At 39.5% G+C, this 21356-nt stretch overlaps 1 protein-coding gene across 4 annotated transcripts in view; it reads left to right on the top strand.

The window, feature by feature from the left end:
- LRRC3B (leucine rich repeat containing 3B) overlaps positions 1–21356 on the top strand; it is a 335012-nt gene that overhangs the window by 146533 nt on the left and 167123 nt on the right. For 2 of the 4 annotated variants that reach the window (XM_058442567.1, XM_058442566.1), the window contains exons 1-2: positions 18604–18650; positions 20588–20729. The gene's annotated coding sequence lies outside the window, so the exon portion shown is untranslated. Of the gene's footprint in view, positions 1–18603; positions 18651–20117; positions 20144–20587; positions 20730–21356 lie in introns of those variants that run through there. The other 2 variants (XM_058442570.1, XM_058442569.1) reach the window with 2 other exon arrangements.

Raw genomic sequence — 21356 nt, 5'->3', positions numbered from 1 at the left:
CTTCATTGTTTTTTATCCTTTTTTGTTGTTGTCTCATCTGACTGTGTATTTTCAAATAGCCTGTATTCAAGCTCACTAATTCGTTTTATTCTGCTTGATATGTTCCACTATTAAAAGACCCTGATGCATTCTTCAATATACCAATAGTATTTTTGAGCTGCAGAATTTCTGCTTGATTCGTTTAAATTATTTCAATCTATTTGTTAAATTTATCTGATAGAATTCAGAATTCCTTCTCTGTATTATCTTATATTTCTTTGAGTTTCCTCAACACAGTTATTTTCAGTTCTCTGCATGAAACACATCTCTGTTTCTGCAGGATTGGTCCTTTCTGCCTTATTTAGTTCGTTTGGTGAGGTAATGTTTTTCTAGATAGTGTTGATGCTAGGAGATGTTTTTCAGTGTCTGGTCATTTAAGAGTTTGGTATTTATTGTAGTCTTTACTGTCTGTGCTTATTGGTGCCCATCCTTCTTGGGAAAGCTTTCCAGATATTTGAAAGAACATGGGTGTTGTGATCCAAATTATGTCTCCTTTAGGGGGCATCCCAAGCCCAGTAATATTGTGGTTCCTGAAGACTCAGACTCATAGAGGTCCCTCCTGATGGTCTTGAACAAGTTCTGGGAGAATTCTCTGGATTACCAGGCAGAGGCTCTTGTTGTCTTCCTTTCCTTTCTCCCAAACAGAGTCTGTCACTCTGTTCTGAGCCACCTAACATGAAGAGTGGAGTGACACAAGCATCCCAATGGCCACCATCACTATGACTGTGCTGGGTCAGACGTAAGGTTAGCACAGCACTGGGTCTTGCCCAGGGCCTGCTCTAAACGCATCTTGGCTACTATTTTTATTCAAGTCCCTGGGGCTCCACAATCATCTGGTGGCAAAGCCAGCCTGGCCTGTGTCTTTCCCTTTAGGGTGGCAATATACCCTCATCCTTCCCACTCTTCACTCTTCTTTCCAAAGTCAGAGCAGCCTTACTGTCTAGCCACTACCATCCCAGGCCACAAGTACTGCCAGACTACTACCAATGTTCCCTTAAGGCCCAGTGGCTCTTAAGTCACCTTGTGGTTAATACTGCCTGGCCTGGGACTCATTCTTCACCACAGTGGGCTCCCCTCTGGCCCAGGGCAGGTCCAGAAATGCTGTCCAAGAGTCAATTCCTGGAATCAGGAACCCCAAGAGCCCACTTGGTGCTCTACGTACCTGTGGCCATGCTAGTACTTTTAGCCAGCAAGCCTTATAGGCTTACCCAAGGCCCTCGACATAGAACCTGGGTATCACTGCTGGGTATTCAGGGCCCAAGGGCTCTTCAGTTAGCATCTTCATAATGCTGTCAGGACTGAGACTTTTCCTTCAATGCAATGGGTTCCCTTCTGACCCACGGTGTATGTAGAAATGTCCTCTGGGATCTATGGCCTGGAAAGGAAGCCTCATGACTCTGACCAGTGCCCTATTCTCCTATGACTTATCTGGTATCCAAAATGCAAGACAATATCCTCTTTACTCTTTTCTCTTCTCTCCTTAAGCAGAAGGGAGGAGTCTTTTTTGGAGTCATGAGCTGTGCAGCCAGGGATTAGGGGAGGTGTGATGCCAGCACTCTCTTGGCTTCCCCAGCTGATGTCTCAGTATGTCTTGTGTCCCCCTGCAACTGTCCCCTCCCACCCCAGTCCACTGTCTCTGGGAATATTTCAGTACTAGGACTTGCCTAAGTGTTGCAGTACTTGTGGCCTAGGCTGCCTTTCAAGGTTATTTAGAGACACAAAGCACTATAGCCCTCTGTGGTGAGGTTTGTGGGAACTCAAGCTCTGACCATTGGGATCAGGGATTCCCCTCTAGCTAGGGCTGGTTTAAATACTCCTTCTGCCAGCACAAGTCAGTTGAGTTTGGTCCAGTTTTTCTTACTGCTCTAACAGGACAGCACTGGGTTCAATGCCTCACAATTTCTGTGATATCCCTCCCCCAGTACCCAGAGAAGCTCCCCACATCACACTGCCACTGCTGACACGTAGGGGGGTAGTGATGATTCTTCAGTTTGTCTTTCAGCAATATGTGGTTGAAACTAGATACTATGACTGTTCACCTGATTTTTGGTTCTTATGAAGGTGTTTTTTTTCTATTTTGCCGGTTGTTAAATTGGTGTTCTTGTAGAAGGGACACTTGGTGGAGTCTTCTATTCTGCCATTTTGCTTTGCCTTGTTTTTTATGTCATTTATTGTTTTGTGCAATCCAGTGAGGTAACTGCTAGCCTCATTTTACAAATGGAGAAACTAAAGCCTAATAATGGAGCTAAATCTTTGGATTCTAATGGCATTATCCTGATAGCAATTAAATTGTATTCTGTTAACAATACATTTTTTTCCCTTAGTCTTGGAAGTGATTCTTCTTACATCTCTCTATGTCAATGGCTCCTAGGTAGAAGGCTCATAGTGTAGAAATTTAAAAGACCTGTCATCAAAAACCTGCCTGGATGCTTGTCTTCTTATTTTCTTCCATAGCATTGCTGTGCAAACTTCAAGTGCATACAAATCACCTAAGTATTTTGTTAAAATGCAGATTCTTATTCAACATATCTGGGGTTTGGTCTGAAATGACAAGCCCTCAAGTGGTTGGTGTGTAGCCAAACACTTCAAGTAGCAAAGATTAGGGCTTTGTTATTGTCTTAATCTGTTCAGGCTGCTAAAACAAAATACTGTAGACTGAGTAATTTACAATCAACTGAAACTTATTGCTGACAGTTCTGGAGGCTGAGAAGTCCAAGATCAAAGCACTATAAGATTTTGATGAGGCCCCGTTCCTTGTAAATGGCACCTTCTAGCTGTGTCCTCACATAGTGGAAGGAGTGAACAGGGCTCTTCAACCTCTTTTATTAGAGCACTTCTATGGTTCGAGTGTCTCCTCAAGTGCATTTGTTGAAAACTGAATCTCAGTTGTTGGTTAGTTATTGCAGGAGTGGGTTCCTGATAAATGGATGAGTTAGGACCCTTTCCTCTCCCTCTCTCAAACTCTCTTGTCCTTTCACCTTCCATCGTGGATGACACAGTGAGAAGGCCCTCACAAGATTCATTCAGGCCTCTTGACCTTGGACTTTAGTCTCCAGAACTGTAGGAAATAAATTTATTTTCTTTCTAACTTACCCAGTTTGTGGTATTATGTTATAGGAACACAAAACAGACTAAGACAGGCACTAATCCCATCCATAAGAGTAGAGCCCTCATGATCTAGTGGCCTCCCCAAAATCCCACCTCTTAATACCACCACATTTTAGATTATGTTTCAACTGAAGATACAAACATGCAGATCCTAGTAGCTTCACACTAGCAATGCTGATTTAATTCTGGGTGTCACTGAGGGCAGCCCCAGCTTAGGTTGTTGGGTGGGTCCCTAAGTGTTACATACAAACCTTATTAAGACATGGGAATTCAGACTAAGGGGACAGCATTTTCTGAAGATATCTATTGGCAGATGAGGAAGGGGAAGATTTTACTCTCTTTGCTCTCCAGTAGCAGCTACAGGTTTGAATTACCGTGCTGCTACAAGCTTACTTTAGAATGTTTACATCAATACCTGGCTCTAGGGTTATTTATGTTCTATTGGGCTGGTGATTAAGTGCTATTGTAAGATTAAGAGTTCACAGCTACATGGCTGGTATTGGTAAATAAAATATTTCTGATGATTATTTTTAGCTTTTCCTGAAGGCTAAATAGAGACCAGGTGCTTTACATTAATGTAAGTGGCAACACAATTCTGCACAGTGAATACATAGAGAGAAGCAAGAGCAACTTGCCTCATTTTACACAACTGATGTGCTTTACAAAGTTATCTTTAACTTGAAATTGTGAATATAATTTTTCCAGTGACTTACACAATGATTTCTGATTAATCTTATATTATTTTTTATTGCTGTATCATAGGCAATGAGCCTTAGCTTATTTTTCTTTTTTGTATAAATAATTATGTAACCTTGAAAAAAATGTCACGTTGCTTGAGAGATAATGTACCCAAGAAGGTCAGCAATACAGTGTTGCACACATACAATCACACACAGCACACAAAACTCTAGGAGATGGTTTCTTTTTTATTTTTTAAATTAAGATCTATAAACTGTTGCTTATCTTTAAATTACACTTAATAAATTCTTCCTAGAGATTAGATCTTGACAACGAACTTACAATATAAAAGAATAACACGTAGCAAAAAAATAGTTTTTCTTTTTTAGATATACTTTAAGTTCTAGGATACAAGGGCAGAACGTGCAGGTTTGTTTCATAGGTATATACATGCCATGGTGGTTTGCTGTACCCATCAACCTGTCATCTACGTTAGGTATTTCTCCTAATAATCTCCTTCTCCTAGCCCCCCAGCCCCTGATATGCCCTGGTGTGTGATGTTCCCCTCCCTGTGGCCATGTATCTCATTGTTCAACTCCCATTCATGAGTGACAACATGTGGTGTTTGGTTTTCTGTTCCTGTGTTATTTTGCTGAGAATGATGGTTTCTAGTCTCATCCATGTCCCTACAAAGGACATGAACTATTCCTTTTTTATGGATGCATAGTATTCCATGGTGTATATGTGCCACATTTTCTTTATCCAGTCTATCATTGTTGGACATTTAGGTTGCTTCCAACTCTTCACTATTGTGAATAGTGCTACAATAAACATACGTGTGCATGTGTCTTTATAGTATAATGATTTATAATCCTTTGGGTATATACCCAGTAATGGGATTGCTGGGTCAAATGGCATTTTTGGTTCTAGATCCATGAGGAATCACCACACTGTTTTTCACAATGGTTGAACTAATTTACACTCCCACCAAAAGTGTAAAAGCATCTCTATTTCTCCACATCTTCTCCAGCCTGTGCTGTTTCCTGACTTTTTAATGATCACCATTCTAACTAGCATGACATGGTATCTCATTGTGGTTTTGATTTGCATTTCTCTAATGACCAGTGATGTTGAGCTTTTTTCCTATGTTGGCTGGCCACATAAATGTCTTCTTTTGAGAAGTGTCTGTTCATATCCTTTGCCCACTTTTTGATGGGGTTGTTTGTTTTTTTCTTGTAAATTTGTTTAATTTCTTTGTAGATTCTGGAGATTAGCCCTTTGTCAGATGGATAGATTGAAAAGATTTTCTCCCATTCTATAGGTTGCCTGTTCACTCTGATGACAGTTTCTTTTGCTGTGCAGAAGTTCTTTAGTTTAATTGATCCCATTTATCAATTTTGGCTTTTGTTGCCATTGCTTTTGGTGTTTTAGTCATGAAGTCTTTGCCCATGCCTATGTCCTGAATGGTATTGCCTAGGTTTTCTTCTAGGGTTTTTATGGCTTTAGGTCTTATATTTAAGTCTTTAATCCATCTTGTGTTAAATTTTGTATAAGGTATAAGAAAGGGGTCCGGTTTCAGTTTTTTGCATATAGCTAGCCAGTTTTCCCAACACCATTTATTAAACAGGGAATCCTTTCCCTATTGCTTGTTTTTGTCAGTTTTGTCAAAGATCAGATGGTTGTAGATGTGTGGTGTTATTTCTGAGGCCTCTGTTCTGTTCCATTGGTCTATATATCTGTTTTGGTACCAGTACCATGCTGTTTTGGTTACTGTAGCCTTGTAGTATACTTTGAAGTCAGGGAGCGTGATGCCTCCAGCTTTGATCTTTTTGCTTAGGATTGTCTTGGCTATACGGGCTCTTTTTTGGTTCCATATAAAATTTAATGTAGTTGTTTTTTTAATTCTGTGAAGGAAGTCAATGGTAGCTTGATGATAGCATTGAATCTGTCAATTACTTTGGGCAGTATGGCCATTTTCAAAATATTGATTCTTCCTACTCATGAGCATGAAATATTTTCCCATTTGTTTGTGTCCTCTCTCATTTCCTTGAGCAGTGGTTTGTAGTTCTCCTTGAAGAGGTCCTTCACATCCCTTGTAATTTGTATTCCTGGGTATTTTATTCCCTTTGTAGCAATTGTGAGTGGGAGTTCACTCATGATTTGGCTCTCTGTTTGTCTATTATTGGCGTATAGAAATCCTTGTGATTTTTGCACAGTGATTTTGTATCCTGAGTCTTTCCTGAATTTGCTTATCAGCTTAAGGAGATTTTGGGCTAAGACAATGGGGTTTTCTAAATATACAATCATGTCATCTGCAAACAGAGATAATTTGACTTCCTCACTTCCTATTTGAATACCCTTTATTTCTTTCTCTTGCCTGATTGCCCTGGCCAGAACATCCAATATTATGTTGAATAGGAGTGGTGAGAGATGGCATCCTTGTCTTGTGCTGGTTTTCAGAGAAAATGCTTCCAGCTTTTGCCCATTCAGTATGCTATTGGCTGTGGGTTTGTCATTAATGGCTCTTATTATTTTGAGATACATTCCATCAATACCTAGTTTATTGAGAGTTGTTAGCATGAAGGGGTATTGAAGTTTATCAAGGACCTTTTCTGCATCTACTGAGATAATCATGTGGTTTTTATCATTGATTCTGTTATTATGATGGCTTACGTTTATTGATTTCCATATGTTGAACTGGCTTGCATCCCAGGCATGAAGCCAACTTGATCATGGTGGATAAGCTTTTTGATGTGCTGCTGTATTCGATTTGCAAATATTTTATTGAGGATTTTTGCATCGATGTTCATCAGGGATATTGTCCTGAAATTTTCTTTTTTTGTTGTGTCTCTGCCAAGTTTTGGTATCAGGATGATGCTGACCTCATAAAATGAGTTAGAGAGGAGTCCTCCTCTTTCTATTGTTTGGAATAGTTTCAGAAGGAATGGTACGAGCTCCTCTTTGTACTTCTGATAGAATTCAGCTGTGAATCCATCTGGTCCAGGGCTTTTTTTGGTTGATAGGCTATTAATTACTATCTCAATTTTAGAACTTGTTATTGTTCTATTCAGGGATTTGACTTCTTCCTGGCTTAGTCTTGGGAAGGTGTATGTGTCCAGAAATTTACCCAATTCTTCTAGGTTTTCTAGTTTATTTGCATAGAGGTGTTTACCATCCATAGACGGTAGTTTGTATTTCTGTGGGATCAGTGATGATACCCCCTTTATCATTTTTTATTGTGTGTATTTGATTCTTCTCTCTTTTCTTCTTTCTTAGTCTGGCTAGCGATCTATCTATTTTGTTAATCTTTTCAAAAAAACAGCTCCTGGATTCATTGATATTTTTGAAGGTTTTTTTGTGCCTCTGTCTCCTTCATTTCTGCTCTAGTCTTAGTTATTTCTTGTCTTTTGCTAGCTTTTGAATTTGTTTGCTCTTGCTTCTCTAGTTCTTTTAATTGTGATGTTAGGGTGTCAATTTTAGATCTTTCCAGCTTTCTCTTGTGGGCATTTAGTGCTACAAATTTCCCTCTAAACACTGCTTTAGCTGTGTTCCAGAGATTCTGGTACATTGTGTCTTTGTTCTCATTGGTTTCAAAGAACCTATTTATTTCTGCCTTAATTTCATTATTTATGCAGTAGACATTCAGGGGCAGGTTGTTCAGTTTCCATGTAGTTGTGCAGTTTTGAGTGAGTTTCTTTTTTTTTTATTATACTTTAAGTTTTAGGATACATGTGCACAACATGCAGGTTAGTTACATATGCATACATGTGCCATGTTGGTGTGCTGCACCCATTAACTCGTCATTTAACATTAGTTATATCTCCTAATGCCATCCCTCCCCCAGTCCGCCACCCCACAACAGGCCCCAGTGTGTGATGTTCCCCTTCCTGTGTCCATATGTCCCCACTGTTCAATTCCCACCTATGAGTGAGAACATGCAGTGTTTGGTTCTCTGTCCCTGTGATAGTTTGCTGAGAATGATGGTTCCCAGTTTCATCCATGTCCCTACAAAGGACATGAACTCATCATTTCTTATGGCTGCATAGTATTCCATGGTATATATGTGCCACATTTTCTTAATCCAGTCTATCATTGTTGGACACTTGGGTTGGTTCCAAGTCTTTGCTATTGTGAATAGTGCCACAATAAACATATGTGTGCATGTGTCTTTATAGCAGCATGATTTAGAATCCCTTGGGTATATACCCAGTAATGGGATGGCTGGGTCAAATGGTATTTCTAGTTCAAGATCCCTGAGGAATCGCCACACTGACTTCCACAATGGTTGAAGTAGTTTATAGTCCCACCAACAGTGTAAAAGTGTTCCTATTTCTCCACATCCTCTCCAGCACCTGTTGTTTCCTGACTTTTTAATGATGGCCATTCTAACTGGTGTGAGATGGTATCTCATTATGGTTTTGATTTGCATTTCTCTGATGGCCAGTGATGATGAGCATTTTTTCATGTGTCTTTCGGCTGCATAAATGTCTTCTTTTGAGAAGTGTCTGTTCATATCCTTTGTCCACTTTTTGATGGGGTGGTTTGTTTTTTTCTTGTAAATTTGTTTGAGTTCATTGTAGATTCTGGATATTAGCCCTTTGTCAGATGAGTAGATTGCAAACATTTTCTCCCATTCTGTAGGTTGCCTGTTCACTCTGATGGCAGTTTCTTTTGCTGTGCAGAAGCTCTTTAGTTTAAATAGATCCCATTTGTCAATTTTGGCTTTTGTTGCCATTGCTTTTGGTGTTTTAGACATGAAGTCTTTGCCCATGCCTATGTCTTGAATGGCATTGCCTAGGTTTTCTTATAGGGTTTTTATGGTTTTAGGTCTAACATTTAAGTCTTTAATCCATCTTGAATTAATTTTTGTATAAGGTGTAAAGTTTCAGCTTTCTGCATATGGCTAGCCAGTTTTCCCAGCACCATTTATTAATAGGAAATCCTTTCCCCATTTCTCGTTTTTGTCAGGTTTGTCAAAGATCAGATAGTTGTAGATATGTGAGTTTCTTAATCCTGAGTTCTAATTTCATTTCCCTGTTGTCTGAGAGACTGTTTGTTATGATTTCTTTTCTTTTGCATTTGTTGAGGAGTATTTTACTTTCAATTATGTGGTAAGTTTTAGAATAAGTGTGATGTGGTGCTGAAAAGAATGTGTAGTCTGTTGATTTGGGGTGGAGAGTTCTGTAGATGTCTATTAGGTCTGCTTGGTCCAGAGCTGAGTTCAAGTCCTGAATATCCTTGTTAATTTTCTGTCTCGTTGATCTGTCTAATATTGACAAGCTCTTCTTGTTGCATGGATCCCTTTACCATAGGTAGTGCTCTTCTTTGTCTTTTTTGATCTTTGTTGGTTTAAAGCCTGTTTTTTCAGAGACTAGGATTGCAACTCATGTTTTTTTTTTGGTTTCCATTTGCTTAGTAGATCTTCCCCCATCCCTTTATTTTGAGCCGATGTGTATCTTTGCACGTGAGATGGGTCTCCTGAATGGGTCTCGACTCTTTATGCAATTTGCCATTCTCTGTCTTTTATTTGGGGCATTTAGCTCATTTGTATTTCATGTTAATATTGTTATGTGTGAATTTGATCCTATCATTATGATGCTAGCTGGTTATTTTACTTGTTTGTTGATGCAGTTTCTTCATAGTGTTCATGGTCTTTACAATTTGATATGTTTTTGCAGTGGCTGGTACTGGTTTTTCCTTTCTATATTTAGTGCTTCCTTCAGGAACACTTGTTTGGCAGGCCTGCTGGTGACAAAATCTCTCAGTATTTGCTTGTCTGTAAAGGATTTTATTTCTCCTTCGCTTATGAACCTTAGTTTGGCTGGATATAAAATTATGGATTGAAAATTCTTTTCTTTAAGAATGATAAATATTGGCCCCCCACACTCTTTTGGCTTGTAGGGTCTCTGCAGAGAGATTTGCTGTTAGTCTGACCAAATTCCCTTTGTGGGTAACCCAGCCTTTCTCTCTGACTGCCCTTAACATTTTTTCCCTTCATTTCAACCTTGGTGAATCTGATGATTATGTGTCTTGAGGTTGCTATTCTCAAGGAGTATGTTTGTGGTGTTCTCTGTATTTCCTGAATTTGAATGTTGGCCTGTCTTGTTATGTTGGGGAAGTTCTCCTGGATAATATCCTGAAGAGTGTGTTTTCTAACTTGGTTCCATTCTCCCCGTCACTTTCAGATACACCAATCAAATGTCGGTTTGGTCTTTTCACATAGTCCCACATTTCTTGGAGGCTTTGTTCATTTCTTTTCATTCTTTTTTACTCTAATCTTGTCTTCACGCTTTATTTCATTAAGTTGAACTTCAATCTCTGATATCCTTTCTTCCGCTTGATCGATTTGGCTATTGATACTTGTGTATGCTTCATGAAGTTCTTGTGCTGTGTTTTTCAGCTCCTTCAGGTCATTTATGTTCTTCTTTAAACTGGTTATTCTAGTTAGCAATTCTTCTAACTTTTTTCCAGGTTCTTAGCTTCCTCACATTGCATTAAAACATGATGCTTTAGGTCGGAGGAGTTTGCTATTACCCACCTTCTGAAGCCAACTTCTGACAATTTGTCAAACTCATTCTCTGTCCAGTTTTGTTTTCTTGCTTGTGAGGAGTTGTGATCCTTTGGAGGAGAAGAGGCATTCTGGTTTTTGGAATTTTCAGCCCTTTAGTGCTGGTTCTTCCTCATTTTCATGGATTTATCTACCTTTGGTCTTTTACACTGATGACCCTCGGATGGGTTTTTGTGTGGACATTCTTTTTGTTGATCTCAATGCTATTTATTTCTGTTTGTTAATTTTCCTTCTAACAGTCAGGCCCCTCTGCTGCAGGTCTGCTGGTGTTTGCTGGAGGTCCACTCCAGACCCTGTTTGCTGGGGTATCACCATTGGAGGCTGAAGAACAGCAAAGATTGCTTTCTGTTCCTTCCTCTGGAAGCTTTGGCCCAGAGGGGCACCTGCCAGATGCCAGCCAGAGCTCCCCTGTGTGAGGTGTCTCTTGACCCCTGCTGTGAGGTTTCTCCCAGTCAGGAGGCACAGGGGTCAGGAACCCACCTGAGGAGGCAATCTGTCCCTTAGCAGAGCTCAAGCACTGTGCTGGGAGATCTGCTGATCTCTTCAGAGCTGGCAGGCAGGAACGTTTAAGTCTGCTGAAGCTGCATTCACAGCCTCCCCTTCCCCCAGGTGCTCTGTCCCAGAGGGATGGGACTTTTATCTATAAGCCCCTGAGTGGGGCTGCTGCCTTTCTTTCAGAGATGCCCTGCCTAAAGAGGAGGAATCTAGCGAGGCAGTCTGGCTACAGCGGCTTTGCTGAGCTGTGGTGGGCTCTGCCCAGTTCGAACTTCCTGGGGACTTTGTTTACACTGTGAGGGGAAAACCACCTACTCAAGCCTCAGTAATGGCAGACGTCCCTCCCCAAACTGAGCTCAAGCATCCCAGGTCGACTTCAAACTGCTGTGCTGGCAGCAAGAATTTCAAGCCAGTGGATCTTAGCTTGCTGGGCTCAACGGGGGTGGGATCTGCTGAGCTAGACCACTGGCTCCCTGGCTTCAGCCCCCTTTCCAGGGGAGTGAACATTATCTTGCTGGCATTGTAGGCACCACTGGGGTATGAAGAAAACTCCTGCAGATAGCTCCATGTTGGCCCAAACAGTGGCCCAGTTTTGTGCTTGAAACCCAGGGCCCTGGTGGCGAAGGCACCTGAGGGAATCTCCTGGTCTGTGGGTTGTGAAGACCACAGGAAAAGCATAGTATCTGGGCCAGAGTGCACCATTCCTCAAGGCACAGTCCCTCACAGCTTCCCTTGGCTAGGGGAGGGAGTTCCCCAACCCCTTGCACTCATGGGTGAGGCGATGCCCACTCTGCTTCAGCTCGCTCTCTGTGGGCTGCACCCACTGTCTAACCAGTCCCATTGAGATGACCCAGTTACCTCAGTTGGAAATGCAGAAACCACCCGCCTTCTGGGTTGATCTCGCTGGGAGCTGCAGACCAGAGCTGTTTTTATTGGCTATCTTGCCAGTGACCAGAGATGGTTTCTTTATCTGCCAAATGGCAGGGTCCTTTCCACCTTCATGAATCTGTAATATGATTCTATGACAATGTATTTTAAGCAATTTTTTTTTTGACAGAGTCTTGCTCTGTCACCCAGGCTGGAGTGCAGTGGCACTATCTCGGCTCACTGCAACCTCCACCTCCCAGTTTCAAATGATTCTCCTGGCTCAGCCCCCTGAGTAGCTGGGATTACAGGTGTCCACCACCATGCCTGGCTAATTTTTGTATTTTTAGTAGAGATGGGGTTTTGCCATGTTGGCCAAGCTAGTCTCAAACTGCTGACCTCAGGTGATCTGCCCCCCTCAGCCTCCCAAAGTGCTTGGATTACAAGTGTGAGCCGCTGCGCCTGGCCTATATTAAACTTTAATGTGCGTAATTCACTTAGGTATCTTGTTATAGTGCAGATCATTATTTAGTAGGTCTGGTTTAGACCGAAGATTCTGCCTGTCTAACAAGCTCCCATGTGACGCCAGTGATATTGGTGCATGGGCCAATGCTCTGCCAAACAATTTTGATTCTTCTTTCCTCTTCAAGAAATTAAGAATTTCTTTATAGAAACAGGGACATATACACTTAGAAGAGTTTTTATTTAAGGAAGCTCAGGTGAATCTTTATACATTATTTAAAATATGTATCATAAGGCATATATCTGCCTTAAAAATATATTATTTTTACCACTACATATTGATTAGAATGGCTACTTTTTAAATTAAAAATTGATAACTCAAATCGCAGGGAAAGATATGGAGGAATAGGAACTCTCATTCATTGCTGGTAGAAATGCAAGATGTTGCAACTACTCTGGAAGATCATTTGGCAGTTTCTTCCAATGATAAAAATAGTCTTATTGTATGACTCAGCAATCATACTCCTATTTGCTGACTTAAAAACCTATGTACACACAAAATCTGCATGCAACGTTTATAGCATCTTTTTCTTAATAACCGTCTAAAACTGGAAGCAACCAAGATGTCCTTCAATATGTGACTTGATAAACAGTAGTATGACATTAAAATGGGAAATTAATTGTCAATAAAAGAAATGATCAAGGCCATGCAAAGACATAGAGATAAATGCATGTTGCTAAGCTAAGTATACCAGACTGAAAAGGCTACATGTATTTTTTGGTTTACACGACATTCTGAAAAGGCAAAACTTAGACAAGGTAAACAGATTAGTGATTGTCAGTGGTTTTGGGAGAGGGATTCAATGAGCAAAGCACAGGAGATGTTTTTAGGGAGGTAAAGCTATTCTTTTTCATACTATAAAGGTAGATAGATACATGACAGTATGAATTTGTTAGTATCCATAAAAACTTATGGCATAAAAAGTAAACATTAGTGTATAAAATTAAAAATTACAATATGGGAGGTTGATGTATCCAAGTATGGAAGGCAAAATTTTTACAAATGACTCTAACTGTATGAAAGTGTCTGCTGCAACCTCACTAAAGAGGATAAGGAAGAGGATGCTGAACTAAGCAACTCAGGTAATGACTGAAGTCTGTACAACTAAGGGCAAAAGGAACTGTACATAAACACTGTGCTCCAGTGATAAAGTTATTTCCCATGAGTGTATGGGTTAAAAATTACAAAACTGCTATACATGTATACTAGAATTGACCAACTAATGGCAGATTTCAGTAGCCAGGTTCTTTATTATGGGAGCAAGAATTTACAGATAAGCAAGGGAAGGAGAGTATAGTGATTCATATAGTAATGGATTAGAATTGGAGACATCAGCTATCTTTTTAGCTTAATAAAGATACAGATGGCTACATATTGAAATATTTATAAATATGTATATATACACAGATTAGTACACATACATATTTCCTTGTTCTATCAGCCGAGAGGGCCTAGAAACAACAAAATCCTAGTAGCAATGAACAAACCTGGCACCAAGATCTTAGTTTCTCCAATAAAAGGACTCAGGGGTTTTAGAAACGTGGCTGATTCTAGGACTTGGACAGGAAATATGGAACATAGCATTGAGAATCTGTAGTCCTAGCAAGTTAGGAAGTACCGAAAACAAACGAACAAAAATAGTATCAACAACAACCCCCACCCCCAACAATGATAGTGTTAAAGGAGCACAGGAGTCAACTGAAAGACCTCCGAATAGTTGAACCTGGAACTATTTGAGCAAATTAATTGATTAAATAGTGTTGGGTTATAATATAGAATGTAAAACAAATATCCATGAGTCCATGTGACATAAATAAATGATTGAATAAGTAAATGGGGAGAATAGAAAAATACCCTGGGTAGAATAAATTCAAATAATTTATATAGATACTCTGCTATCAAGGGAGTGTTGTATTTCCCCACTTCTTACATGTGAGCTGTACATAGTGATTCCTTCCAAAGAGTATAGTTTGGAAAGGTAAAAACAAAGAGTAACTTAACATCAGAGAAACCCAATAAGCTAGCGAGATGATCAAGGTTGATATCAACAGTAACAAATCATAATAATTGCACTTCAATATAGTATGATAAAAATGGCACTTTACTACTGTGGTCTTCTTCCCCAAAACCCATAACTTGTCTAATCATGAGGAAAACATCAGACAAATTCTAACTGAGCAACAATCTATAAAATAAATACCTCACCAATACCCTAAAAACTGTCAAGGTCATGAAAAAATATCATAGCTAACAAGAGCCCAAGGAGACATGACAACTAAATGTAATGTGTGATACTGGAGCAACAAAAACAAGCTCATTAGGTAAAAACTAAAGAAATTGGCATGAAGGATAGATTTCCATTAATAATAGTGTACCAGTATTAGTTCATTGATTGTGACAAATGTACCATATTAATGGGAAGACTGGGTATGTGGTAGATGGGAACTCTCTATGCTATCTTCCAAATTTTAATACATTTGATTTAAATATACTTTACCTGACCAAGTATTATCAAATTTTTCCCCAGATGGAAACCATGGTTTGTACCCTGTGCTCCCTCCATTTTCTTCCTGGTTATAGCTAAACATATGCCGACCCACATGTGTTATAAAGTCATGTGATGAACAAATTAGATTTCAAGTAATTATTTTAGTAATTTGAATTAAAAAACACAATGAATTTGGCAATGAGCAGCAGAAATGAAGGGAAAAGGAGGTGTAGCCAAATTTATTTGAAAGTAGAAGTTAGTAGGGAGTCAAGAGGATCTGCAAGAGCAAATGAAAAAATCAATAGGAAGGGAGAGAGCCAAGTGCACAACAAGAAAAGCAGATATGCCCTGAAAAAAAGATCAGGTGGTCCATGAAAGAGGGAGAGATCAATCTTTGGATCTGTCTCAATTTCCAGCTATTTTCTTGCCCAAACTCTGCCTTTATTTTTACCACAAAACCTTCTTTAGGCTGGGCATGGTGGCTCACTTCTGTAATCCCAACAGTTTGGGAGGCTGAGGCAAGCAGATTGCTTGAGCCCAGGAGTTTGAGACCAGCCTGGGAAACATGGCAAAACCCCATCTCTACAAAAATTAGCCAGTGGTGCACTCCTGTAGTCTCGACTACTTGGGAGGCTGAGGTGGGAAGATAACTTGAGCCCAGATCGAGCTAAAATAAGCCATGATTGTGCCACTGCACTCCAGCCTGGGTGACAGAGCCAGACTCTTGTCACAAAGAAAGGCAGAAAAGAAATTAAGAGAGAGAGACAGAGGGAAGGATGGAAGGAAGGAAGGAAGGAAGGAAGGAAGGAAGGAAGGAAGGAAGGAGAAGGGGAAGGGGAAGGGAAGAAAGAAACTGTCTTTGGTGATCTGGGGTCTGATGTTTGCATTATACTTGCCAAAACCAAATAAGGTCATTGTGGGGCTGAATTTTATAGATACTTTTCCTTCATATTGAACTCTTATTTCTACTCTCTCTGTTGAGTAGAGATAATAGTCTCCCAAAGACTGCTGCCCTTGGATAATAAACAGACTCTGACATTCTATTAGCCAACAACTCTAGAAGTTGTCTAAGACAAAGGAACTAAACTCCTTATTCAATCCCTTGGGATAGTGTTTCTTGGGCAGAGAAGGGGCTTGTAGAATACTTGGAGTTGGGGGATAGTTATATAATAGTATTTAGTTGCAATGGATTCTTGCTGGTAAATGTTAAATTATCGGTCTTGAGCAAGTGTTCTCACAGAAGCATAGACTTGCAGTATATCATGGCTCATTTTTTTGTGAGAACAAGTAAATGATTATGAAAAACTAACTAATATGCGTGATTGTTCCCCAGCTCCCTATAACCCTTCCCTGCTTTTGGCTGAAAATGTTAATTCACAAATGAGAAATTACCACCAAACAAATGAAACTCTTTGAGAGAACCATTCTTCTTCTTTATTGCAGTATGCTGAAATCCTCTTTATGGAATAGCTCAAGGAAGCAGAAGTAGCAAATCAGATACTTTTACCACTCCTGAGAATTTTTTTAAGTTCCCCATGAATCTCAAGCTAATTTACAAGTTTTGATTGTTCTCAATCTGAAATGAAGCTCAGGTAGGTTAGGCAAACAGTCTCATTGGCCCAATTTCCTTCCAGTCCACATAGGCAACATCCTTCCTATTTGGAGAGCATGTTGATGATGTTTTGTCACTAATGATTCTGGCCTGCTGAGAGTCCCTGAAGACAACATGGTTTTTAAAGGGAGTTATAATTGTTAGACTTTGCTAATGCTCCTTGAGATCCTTGTTGTGCACAGCAGTTACCTAATATTCCCCAATATCCCCATAGAGAATTAAACCAAAGCCTTCTGGTGCCATCTGGTATAACTGGAAAACTGAACAAAACCTTTAGTATGAAGTTGCAATGCAATTACAGTCTAACCTAAGGAAGGAAAAAAGGAACAATAATTTAATCAAGAACAAATATATTTTTTAAAAAGTCTTTCTATCCAAAACTTTGTTAGTGAGAAGAACATAAGCCTCAGGAAAATCATAGTCTCTGACCTCACTGAATTCACAATCTAGCGGGAAAAGCAGAAGCATAAAGTACAAACTAAGCACAATCAGAAAAGCTGCTCAATTGTGTTCAGGTGACAGGGGCTAGGGATAAAGCTAATAAGAAAGGACTAATACTTTAGGAATAAAGAATGGGACAGAGAAAGCATTCGAGATAAGATAACACAAATTTGGGACCAACAGATGAGTAGAAGTCTTCCAAGAGAAAAGACCAGGGAATGATATTCTAGGGAGAGGAAACAGAGGAATCAAAGATGTGGAAGCATAAAAATGCTTATATGTCAGGGAAAAGTTGGATAATATCATAGGGCTAGAATACTGCTACTTGAAGTGTGATCCATGAACCAGGAGGATCATCACCTGGGAGCATATTAGAAATGCGAATTATCAGACCACAATTCATATTGCCTGAATGAGACTCTCTGGAAGAGGGATTTAGCAGTCTGAGTTTAATTTAGCTCTTTGATTCTGACACAGGTTTGTGCAGCACTGGACTGAAACACTAACTGATTTTGGAGACGGACTACAGGGAAGGGGAGCAGGGTAGATTGGACGTGGTGCCATATCTTGATGAATCATGGTCATAAATTAAACATAATTAAGCTAACTGAAAATACAATGAATGAAATAAATGATTGTTTTTGAATAAATAACACCATGTCACCCAAAAATAAACATAATATCAGGATATGAATGTCACAGTGATGACCGAAGGACGATAACTAACTAGATGTGTCCACCTTACAAGACAGAGCAGAGCTAGCTGAAATTAAATGTTGAGAGAGGGAAATTGTACAAGTGGCTGAAATATCCACTATAAAATATATTACAAAAGAGATGTGAATTGAAATAAAACTAGAATTTATCTTTCCTTTGCCAATTTTTCTCAAGTATTCCTTTTATTCAACATGTATTGAATACCTACTATATGCTAGGTACTTTGCCACATACTGGGGACATAACCCAAATGTGATAGTCCTTGGCCTCAAGAATATTAGCATCTATTGCATAATAACTATTAGCACTTATGGAGTGCTTACAAAGTGTCAATCACTGTCTAACATTGGAAATAATCTTATTTCCTGAGCAACATCCCTGAGTAACTTACCTGAGTCTGTCTGATTCTAAAGCTTACATTCTTTTTCTAATACCATGTTGTTTATTTGCATAAGGCCAGAGGAACTTCATTATTATTATTAACAATGTTACTAAATATTTCTGTAGTCTAAATGGATCAAAGTTGCTGTACTATTGATAGGCCAAAGCCCTTGATGATGGACATGCCATGTATTCCTGCACGACTGTGGAATTCATTTTTGCCTCTTCTGGATTTGATAATCTTGTCTCCCCATTTGAGCAGGTTGATGTATCTTCTTCACCATTTTTGGCTTTGCTGACTCTTGGATCTCTCCCATAGTCATTAGTAGAGTGTTCTCCTTCTCTCTAAAACCTTATTTTGACACTTTGGATTCCCCTATTCTCCTACCTACTTAACCTCCCCTAGGATAATGTAGATTTTAGAAATAGATAGGCAAGCTTAAAAAATCAGACTAGAGGTATGGGTAATCAAAAACAAAATCAAAGTGTCCAGGTGGTCAATACCCCCATGTTGGAGAAATACTGGTGAGTATGCTACACCCTACTATTTTTCAGGATTTAAAAGTCTTGATTGGATTTGTTGCATCATAATGGGACACATCAGGAGGAAGTTTGTGTCAATATACATCCACTGGGATATGGCAGGTACCAGGGAGAAGAATTCACCTCAGATTGTGGAAGGCAGCCCCACTCAGTGGCACAATGGACCAACAGGGAAAATAGGAGCATGCAGCAGGTAGTTGAAGCAGGTAGTTTGTGTTGGGGAGTTCAACATGCAGTAGTTGAATGTCTCAAAAGGAAAATCAGAATTCCAGGTATTCACTCAGTATCAAGGTATTTATAGTGGATCAAAATTAAAGGTTGATTCTGATCCTCAGAAAACCAAGTATAAGATAACATCAGAAGTAAAAACTAATAATGATGGCAGTGCCCAGTTCAACGTTGGAAAATTCTAGGAAGAACATAAAAACAGAACACACGTACAGGGGTAAGTGTTGGAGGTAGAAAAGACCAGGAGCTAAGGCACAGAGATATTTTCAACACTTGATGAAGAAATTATTTGGCAGAGGAAGCTGGAGGTGTCTCAGCAGTCTCAAAGGTCTCAAAGATTCCTGGCACCTTCACCTTGTATAATTATTTCCAATCAACTCTGTTTCCAAGAGAGGGCCAGAGATACTGTAGAGATAAAGCAACTGGATCTGAATAAAATGGTGCAAGGAGAGGTAATTTGCCTGTCTTTAAATCTAACTTATTTCTTCAGAAATATATTTATTTGTGCACATATGTATAAACATACATGTTTATAAAGATACAAGTATTTAAATCCACTTAAATTGATCTTTTTCTAGTTTCATTTCTGTGTTAGATGCTAATCATGTGGTTATGGTGACTTCCCTTAAGTGCCTTGCAACAGACTCTGCTCCAGGAATATCCTGACACTTACGTGCAAGTAATGTTCTCTTAGGGCTTTAGATGCAGCCAGCTGAATGAAACTTAGTGACTCCAATCGAAGCCACATGGAGCAAAAGAACCACCCAGCTGAGTCCTGCCAGGAATCCTGACCTACAGTTTTGTGAAAAATAATAAATTATTATTCAAAGCCCCTTAGCTTTGGATTGGTTTGCTAGGAAGTGGTGGGTAATTTTCCCTGTTACACTAAGTAAGAATGCAATAATTTTTAAAATTTATTTTTATTGTATATATTGTATGTGTACAAAATGATGTTTCAATATACATATGTAGTAATATGATTATTACAAGTAAGCAAATTAATATATCATTACCTTCCATAGGTAACTTATTTTTTGTGGTAAAAGTATCTAAAGTCTACTCTCTTAGCACATTTTCATTATACAATACAATATATCGTACATAGTCCTTTTGCTGTAGACAATAGTACAATTGTATGTAGTACTTAATATGGTTAGGTTTCGTGTCCCTATCCAAATCTCATTTTGAATTGTAATTCCCATTATCTCTATAATCAACATATGTCAAATGAGACACCAGGTGTAGGAAATTGAATCATGGGGGCGGTTTTCCCGGCGGTTTTCCCCCGGTCTCGTGATAGTGAGTGAGTTCTCATGAGATCTGGTGGTTTTATAAAAGGCTCTCCCCCACCCTCCGCGCGGCACTTCTCCCTGCTGCCTTGTGAGAAGCTTCCCTGCTTCCCCTTTGCGTTTCACCATGATTTTAAGTTTCCTGAGGCCTCCCTGGCCATGCTGAACTGTGAGTCAATTAAACCTTTTTCCTTTATAAATTACCCAGTCTCGGGCAGTTCTTTATAGCAGTATGCAAATGGACTAATACAGTACTCCTGCTGTACATTAGACCTCTAGATTTTTTTCATCCTACATAGCTGCAATTTTGTACATTTTGACCTAACATCTCTCCATTTTCTACCCCTCCTTGCCCTTGGTAATCACTGTTCTACTTTCTATCTTTATATATTTGACTGTTTCCTTCTTTTTTTTCTTTTGTTACGGAGTCTCGCTCTCTCTCCCAGTCTGGAGTGCAGTGGCGCGATCTTGGCTCACTGCAAGCTCCGCCTCCCGAGTTCACGCCATTCTCCTGCCTCAGCCTGCTGAGTAGCTGGGACTACAGGCGCCTGCCACCACGCCCTGCTAATTTCTTTCTTTCTTTCTTTTTTTTTTTTTTTTGTATTTTTAATAGAGACGGGGTTTCACCGTGTTAGCCAGGATGGTCTTGATCTCCTGCCCTCGTGATCCACCTGCCTCGGCTTCCCAAAGTGCTGGGATTACAGGTGTGAGCTGCCGCACCCGGCCATATTTGACTGTTTCTTAGACTTCCACATGTAAGTGATATCATACGATATTTGTCTTTCTGTGTCTTGCTTATTTAACTTAGCATAATGTCCTATAGATTAATCCATGTTGTTTGCATTCTTTTTCAAGGCTGAATAATATACCTTTGGATGGATGGATGGGTGGATGGATGGATGGATAGATAGAACAATTTCTTTATCCATTGATCTATTGATGGATACTTACGTTGTTTTCATATCTTGGCTATTGTGAACAATGCTGCAATAAACATGGGAGTGGAGATCTTTCTATGAAATGCTGATTTTATTTATTTAAGGTATATATCCAACTAAGGAATTGCTGGGTTATATGGTAGTTGTATTGTTAATTTTTAAGGAACCTCCATAGTGTTTTTCACAATTGTGGTACTAATTTACATCCCCACCAACAGTGTACAAGGGTTTCCTTTTCTCCACACCCTAGCCAACACTTATAATTTCTTATTTTTTGATAATAGCTATCCTAACAGGTATAAAGTAATATCTCATTGTGGTTTTGATTTGCATTTACTTGATGATTAGTGACACTGAGCAGATTTTCATATGCCTGTTGGCTATTTGTATGCCTTCTTTGGAAAAATATCTATTCAGGGTTTTTGTCCATTATTAAATTGATTT

Source organism: Hylobates moloch, unplaced genomic scaffold, assembly GCF_009828535.3.
Source record: "Hylobates moloch isolate HMO894 unplaced genomic scaffold, HMol_V3 SCAFFOLD_8, whole genome shotgun sequence".
Lineage (NCBI taxonomy): Eukaryota > Metazoa > Chordata > Mammalia > Primates > Hylobatidae > Hylobates > Hylobates moloch.
This window is presented reverse-complemented; position numbering and strand designations above follow the sequence as displayed.